The sequence below is a fragment of the Alligator sinensis genome, unplaced genomic scaffold (genome assembly GCF_000455745.1).
Source record: "Alligator sinensis unplaced genomic scaffold, ASM45574v1 scaffold371_2, whole genome shotgun sequence".
NCBI lineage: Eukaryota > Metazoa > Chordata > Crocodylia > Alligatoridae > Alligator > Alligator sinensis.
Genome location: NW_005842707.1, coordinates 344,054 through 351,972, shown reverse-complemented (window position 1 = coordinate 351,972; position 7,919 = coordinate 344,054). Strand labels below are relative to the sequence as shown.

At 45.4% G+C, this 7,919-nt stretch overlaps 1 protein-coding gene across 1 annotated transcript in view; it reads left to right on the top strand.

Moving 5' to 3' along the window:
* Nucleotides 1-5,399, top strand: part of INIP (INTS3 and NABP interacting protein) — a 29,899-nt gene extending 24,500 nt beyond the window's left edge. Inside the window, exon 6 of the transcript XR_324997.3 lies at nt 4,418-5,399. The gene's annotated coding sequence lies outside the window, so the exon portion shown is untranslated. The remainder of the gene's footprint in view (nt 1-4,417) is intronic.
* Nucleotides 5,400-7,919: the final 2,520 nt, after the last annotated feature.

Here is a 7,919-nt window from a genome sequence, read left to right as displayed (position 1 = left end):
CTGAAATTGTATGTTCAGATTCAGATGATTAACAATGGTATCACACTTCAGCCAGAACATACTTTGATCTCTTTTGCTAAACCCAACACTTGAGTTTCGTTTAACATTTCTGTTAATACTCATTATGGCATGCCTCTCTATATTTGGTATATCCCTTTTGGTTTATACAAATGGAGAAAAGGTAGAAGCCTGACTCTCTGGCTCTCCAAAGAACTGAATCTTGATCTTTCAGATACCTCTGCCTAGTTTATTAAAACTATCACTGCAATACTTGGGCCCAGCTGGGTTAGAATGCAGCATCAGGATTACCCTTGAATTCACTTCAATTGTTTTAGTTCCCGTGTCTTTTGCCAGGACTCTCACAGCACAAATACATCTCTTCCTTTTAAAGAACCTGTAGTCAATTAAGAAAATTGGAGAAAAACTCCTCATCTCAAAAGTTGCTAATTACAAAAATTACAAAAGGGTTGTTGCATCTTCTGAGCCATCTCTGTAGGATATCTCCTGCCGAGAATTACCCTTCATCAGATATGGGATATAGATACTTTAGCAGCGTGGCCAGAACAAGATGTTTTCCTCCGTCAGGCCCCAATTCCCAGCTGGTGCAAACTTGCTGCTATTTGTTGAATTATGCTAGTTAAAAGATTTGGCCCTCTTGCCTCTATTGCATGCTCATTGTAGAATTTGAGCAGGAAAGGTTATACAAAAAATAGGCTCTTCTTGGTTCAGAAAGTTGTCCAACGTAGCCTAGTTAATATGCAGAAAATAGCTTCCTACTGCCACCTTCTTGCTTCTCTTCAGAAATCAAGGCTTATCAAGTCCAACACTAATAGCATCCCATAGGTAATCCTTTCTCATGAGGAAAGGTACTGTGGGGACAAAGAGCTATTATCTCTTTTCCAAGGAGATATCTGGATTTATTTTATGTTAGCATTTCACTGGCTGTAATGTTCCACTAGCATCAATACAGCTTGTTTCAATAGCCTTGTTAAGGTAGCAGAGAAGGAGGCAGGCAGCCCTGCCTGTGCACCACTGCAATTGCCACTACGTTGTATTGGAAACCAACCAACCACCACAGCTACCTTCATGCCACCAGCTTCTGTCCTAAGCACACCATGAGATCCATTGCCTATATCCAAGTTCTACATTACATCTCCAGTATTGCCAACTCATGATTTTTCATGTTGTTCTTAAACAACAATAGTTTTTTCTTTATATATATTTATATACATATATAAGAAAGAGCCAAGTTTCTCACATTCCTGAAGCGTAGACTTTAAGAACAACACCAAAAATCATGAGAGTTGGCAATACTGCATCCGTACCTGTTCTGATCCTGCTGACTGGGATGTATACGATTTAAGAATCTGAGCAGGCATTTCTACAATTACAACACAATCCCAAATGGTAGTCACGCAAATCAACAAAGCCAGATGCAGACCTTGCTCTGACCTACTACAGTGTCAACTCCAGGACAAGGACAATAGAATCCCTCTGGCTGTCACCTACAGCCCCAAGCTTGAGCACCTTAGACACATCTTTACTGACCTCTAATCCCTCTTGGAAAGACCATCTCAAGGTAGTCACAGGAGACAAATCTGTCCTGGCTTATGGACAGCACCCCCCACACCCCCATCCAACTTCAAATGGTGTCTCTCAAGCAAAAGGCTACTTAACTTCCATTCTCACCAAGGCATCAGGACTTGCAATGGACCCAGGTTCCAGCTATGTCCCCTCATTAATACAGACCATGTCATCACTGGACCAAAAACACTGATAACATCTGAGGTTCATTTACCTGCACCTCTTCCAATTTCATATGTGCCTTCACCTGCTTACAGTACCCCTCTGCTGCCTACATTGTATGTAAGAATGAATGAACACCGATCTGACATCAGCTCCAGAACGACATGAATAACAATTCAACTGCCCTAGACACTCCATTGCTGAACAAAAAATCATCCACAGACTGGATTGTGTCAAGTGTGATTTAAACAGGGACTATGGATTCTTATCTCATTCCCTGGATTACCTTTTGTGACCCATTTGTCCCTATGGGTTTCTTGCTTGTTTGCCTCTTCTAGCATTGCTGCTCCTCCCCGCTTCCTTCCCTTCCTACTTTTTGTATCCAAATCACACCCTCCATTTTATATGCTGCTCTATGCATGTTCTTTCATATCACCTGATGAAGTAAATTGGAACTCATGAATGCTTATGCTACATACATCTCTGATGTAGTTAGTCCACAAGGTGTAGAATCTACCCTATCTTCTGCTTGACTTCAGGCTAACAGGGCTAATCACCCCTCTTTGCTCATGGATATTGTAACAGGGGGCCTGCTCAGGGCCGATCTCCGTGGCCTGCCCACCTGTTCTTGGGCTAACCACCCACCTTCTCGCCCACCACACCTTGATGTTAATTGATGACAGTTAAGCAGGAAGCTACCCATTTTGCTGCCCCAATGCCAGGGAGCGCTCTCTGCGGCTCCTTTCCTCCCCTGTACTGCAGCCCAAGCCGCTCAGATGGCATCTTGATGTTCACATAATCACCGGCCCCCACACTGGGCCCCAGAATCCTCCTAACAGGACCCCTCCACGATCCCTCCATTCAGGCAGCCTCTCCACTTTCATTCAGGCTACCTAGCCCCACAAAACTATTTTCCCCTCTTGGGTGTGGTCCCCCTGGGACCTCTGGCTACCAGCCCTGGCCCACCTCCAGGCCAGTCAGGACCCCAGGACCCCAGATCTTGGGCGTCCCTCACGGTGGGCCCCTGGCCCTTTTGACTTTCCTGGTCCTGCCCCAGCATGGGCCAGGCAAGGGTACTCTCTTGTTCAGGTCGGGTCTCTAGCCCTTCTCTCTCCCCTGGGGGCCTACCCTCTGGGCCCTTCACACAAACACAGGGGTTACCTACCCAGTGGTGGGGGCTAGGGGTTAAGGTGCCCCAACCTGCCTTTCACCGGGGTGGTAACTGGCCTGGCATTTCCTGGGGGCTCCCATGCCACTGAGAGCCCCACCAGGCCACCCACTCCCAGCAGGGTGCAGTTTTAGGTCATGCCCAGGACCAGGAGCCTTCTAACCACCCCCACAGCTCCTCCCTTGCTTCCAGATGTAGATCTGCAACCCTCCAGCCAGGTGATGTTGTTGCCTGGTCTCTAGGCAGGCAACCTGCCCTGTTTATATAGACAGCCCCTGACTCAAAATGGCTGCTCTCATCAGCCACCTGGGGGCTGCCAGCTCCAGGCCCTTAAAGTGGCAGGCACACCCAGTGCCCTGCCACAGATATAATAGACCATTTAGGAGGGACCATTCAAGTTGAACAGTTTCTGGTTGAATCCTGATGCTCAAGTATGTTTAAACCTCTTTTGGTTCAGTCTCAGTTCTAGCGTTTTACTTTTTGGAGCCATACAGAGCCATTCCCCACTTAAGATAATTAATATTATAATACACAATCCAAATTCACGACTATTCATTGTTAATTTCAATATATCACACACTTCATTTCAAGCCTTATACTTCAACTGACATATTTGCCTGCACTGTCCTTGTTTTCAGTGTTGCCAGCCCTCCACGGCAATGCAAAAATGAGGGGGAAGAGGTAGTATGGAGCAACACACTCAATGTGGGAGTAGTATGCTGTGGTTATTCACGTGTTATCCAGAGCATAATGTTGGCTTGAAGCTGATACTGCTGCCAGTACTTATATCCCTGAGCAGTGAGCATCTATGAAAGGAACCCTGTCCTTTGGCTCCGAGTAGCTCAGAAAGACTTCTGTGGTCCAGGTCTGAGCTGCATTTCATGGGATCTTACAAAAGCATTGGCTTCACTTGGAGATTTTCTGATCTTCGAGTGTTTAACTGTGCAACCTTCAGATTGTTTTTAATAAACGTTGTAGGTTTTGTGTTTTTTTTAAAGCAAAATAATCTTGCTTATTACTGTAGACATTGGCCATCATTAATGATTTGATACTTGCTGTGTTTTACTTCCTGAGTTGATTTTATTTCCTTAGGAAGGAAGTATTAGAGGCAGAACAAAGAGCAGATACTAAAAATAATTTTCTTGGCTACACCAAATTCATCATCTTCTACAATTGAAAAATCTGCACCACTGAAAACTGCAGAAAAGCATTTGTTAACACTGAAATAGCAGGTGGTTGCAGTTCATACGATTAGTCCTTCACTTGTACGAGATGAAAGAAAAAGACAGCAAGCTTCAGATATGTGCTGGCACACTGGTTGAATAGACTTCATTTGCAAAATTGTCTGCCTGCCTCAGACTTTTAACTTAGACCAAATTTCTCTCATTGTATAGAGTCATTACATTTTCTGCTGTACCTTTTGAGGTGTTCTCAAGTGCACTTTGACCTCTTATCGCTGTAATGTGACACACTTTTTAAAATTTTTTTTCATTTTTTTTTCAGGACACCAGCAACCTATTCAGACTTGTTCCCGCTATGGGAGTGGAGACATTCTCCATCTTGGATCAGCGCTCCTTGATACTAAGCATGCAAGGGTGACTGAAAATCATGTCAGTGCTGCTAGTGATCCCCACATCTCATGAGGGACTGACAGTTCTCAAGAGCTGTTTTGTGACTTACATGAGCTGCAGGGACCCCCCTTCTGAATACAGATATACTCTCTAGAGTTTTCTGTAATGACCAGCAAAGGTAGTCAGAAGCAGTGCCGTGGCAAGGAAGTTTGGCGCCTGGGGCAAAGCCCGCAGCAGCAGCCCACCTTTGCCCCAGGCATGGATCTCCCCCTCCCAGCCTGGGAGTGCACGCAGTGGTGGGAGCTGCCCTTCCCCGTATCCCCATGCACCTCCCACCCATATGAGCTGCTTGTGGCTCCATCCCACACCCCGCCCCGGCTGGACAGCACCTGTTCGCTGCCCCTTTGCTTCGGTGGTTGCCCTGCTCACCCCTGCCCTTGCGACGGCACTGGTCAGAAGACAAGTAAATTAGGAGATTTCACAAGCTGCCAGCAAAAAGAAGGCAGCTTCAGGGAGTTTCTGCATCTTTGTTCAAGTGCACCCCAGAACCTTCCCTGTACCACCCATTTAGAGAATGATAGCCTCTCCCTGGGAAGGTATTGCCTCTCTCTCTTTTAATGTGGGGAGTATGAATGAAAAAGAGCATGGGTTTCAGTCACTCAGGGGTGAAAAATTATTGCAGCAGTGGAAGTCTGAAATATGATACAAGATTATTGGTTCTGCTCTCCTCTATCAAGTAGTCCTTTCAGCCAAGCTCACTCAGGCATTGAATTATGCAAGGCAGCTACCTGCTCTCAATCTGTTATCATTAAGCACTGTAATCTGGATGCTCTAGCATCAGCAGACACTGCTTTTGGTACAAAGAGGATTTATTTTATTTTAAACTCCAGTTCTTGTTATTAAAAAAAAACAAACCAACAATTGTTTGAGACTTGCCTACTCTTGTCCAAGCTTTGTATCAATTTACTTAGGAGTACAAATTAAAGGTCAGTCAGCCTGTATACAAATTAGTGGCTGATGGATACTGCAGCTCATTTTTACTACAAAAATGCCTCATTATCATTAGCAAGAATATGTGGCATGTATGTAGTGCTTTGACCTTTCAAAACATCTTTATCAGCATTAACTCAATCCTTGCAGCAGCTGTACAAGGCAAGTAAGTTACTGTGATCACCATTTTAAGAAAGGTAGAGATATTAATTGATATGTTTAAAGTCAGGTAGAAAGTCAGTGGCAGAGCCAGGATTAGCTCACAGGAACTCCTGATTCCCAGGATTATGTCCAAATCACCTGATGATGCTAAACCTCTTCATCCCTCCTCCTCTACACATGCTTTTCCATCTCATTCACATAGAAGTTTTCACCTCCCCTGTTACAGCTAAAAATCGTTAGGAGCCTTCATTTTCTCTAGTTCTTAAATCTTTCATACTGGGGTTGCTCTCTTGGCTCCAGATTAGTTACGGGTTTTTGGCTAGGCTGATAAAGGGAGGAACATATGGGGCAGAACAAGAGACTCTATGTTTGAGTGCTGGGCTAGAAAGGACGGTACCACAGCAGGCAGTGAATACCCTCCAATTCAGTGTGGAGGAAGCATGGACAATTCTACAGTTCCTAACACTGGAACAGCTTTATAGTATGGTATTTTAGGCCTGAGTACACTGGATGGATCCCTTCAGACTTTAAATGCTCCACATATTAGTGGCCACTTGTAGCTGAATAGCCAGAGCTACTATTTGGTGGCTGGAAGCTCATGTTTCTGGAGCTGCCATCCATTTGGCATGCCTGTGCTAGAAGCTGCTGAATGCAGCTGGCTGGCAACTGTACTGTCTCTTGTGTTTGCAGCATGGATTACTACAACCTGTATGTAGCCGGAGTGACACAGTCTCAAGTTCTGCCCTAACAGATGGTTTGTTAGTGTGAGGAAAGCAAAACAGCCATGGTTTGACCTGTGTACAGTTGGCTGACAAACATCGCTGGATTAGGAGCTCTCAGCATTCCCCGCAGGCACCAGGTGGTTGTCATTGCATCCAAACTAAAACATATTGTGTTGGTTTGGTTCTGCACTAAACAGCTTTCAGCATGAAGACCAGGCTGTTTGCCGTTTTCCTTCCCTCTTCCAACAAAGGCCATGGTAGGTCCCTTAGTGCTTTGCAGCCCATCAGAGCTTTGTCTCAGCCAGCGTGGCTCTAACAGACTGTCCCTTTAAAACTCTGGCTTTGTCTGCATTTGGGCATAATTACTGGAAAACGCTGAGGCAAAGACCATGTTGCAGTTTCATGTTTGTACAGCACCTAGCCCCAAAATGCCAACGTTGGAGCTCCTAGTTCTTCCCACAATGCAATTAGCTGCTATTGACAACACCAGTCTAATTTGTGTTTGTGTTTTTCATCAAAAGAGATCTCATGGGGGGGTTTAATATCACTCATCTTAATGGACTTGCTCCTAAGTAGCAATGACCTTCATCTGCTTCTCCTATTGAGATTGCAAACTATCTGGGGCATCATCTCATTCTGTGAATTTAGTGTTTATCTCTGTGGGGCACTGTGAAAAGCACCACTCCTATAACAACCACCAAAAGAGTGCACAACTATGTTTTCGGACCACATCTGTATTCAGGACAACACAAAGAAATAATCCATTTGAAAACAGGTGTAATTATCTAGTCTAATTCACAACAGTTCAGTTAAAGCTCAAGGGTAAAGTCCATCATTATTCAGCAATGAGTGTGATTTAACTCTCTGTAATAGCAGAGGCAGACATAGAGCTAGGACTAGCGTCCAAGATCAAGGATAATAAAAAGTCCTTTTTCAAATATATATGGAGGATGAAGAAGGCGCTGGGAAATGTGGGGCCCCTGCAAGATACGCTGGGCGATCTGGTGGTTGCACCAGAAGAGAAGGCAGACATCTTTAACAAATCCTTCACCTCCGTTTTCTTGGGCAGGGACCGGGACTCCCCCACCGTGATTCAAGACGGACTCGAGGGGAATGCCTCTAGACCTAAGGTTGAGGAGGACCGGGTTGGAGAGCTTCTGGAGGGGCTGGACATGTTCAAATCAGCAGGTCCAGATGCTCTCCACCCCAGGGTGTTGAGGGAGCTAGCAGGGGTTATTGCAGGGCCCTTGGCATGGCTTTACAAGTGGTCGTGGTGCTCAGGCCAGGTGCCAGATGATTGGAAGATAGCCAATGTGGTCCCCATCTTTAAAAAAGGGAGGAGGGAGGACCCGGGCAACTATAATCCCCGTCAGTCTTACCTCAATCCTGGGGAAACTCTTTGAGAAGATCATCAAGGAGCACATCTCTGATGGGCCGGCATCAGGGGTAATGCTGAGGGGCAACCAGCATGGTTTCATTAGGGGCAGGTCATTTCAGACCAACCTGATTGCCTTTTACGATCAGGTCACAAAAGCATTGGATGCAGGTGTTGCCGTGGAT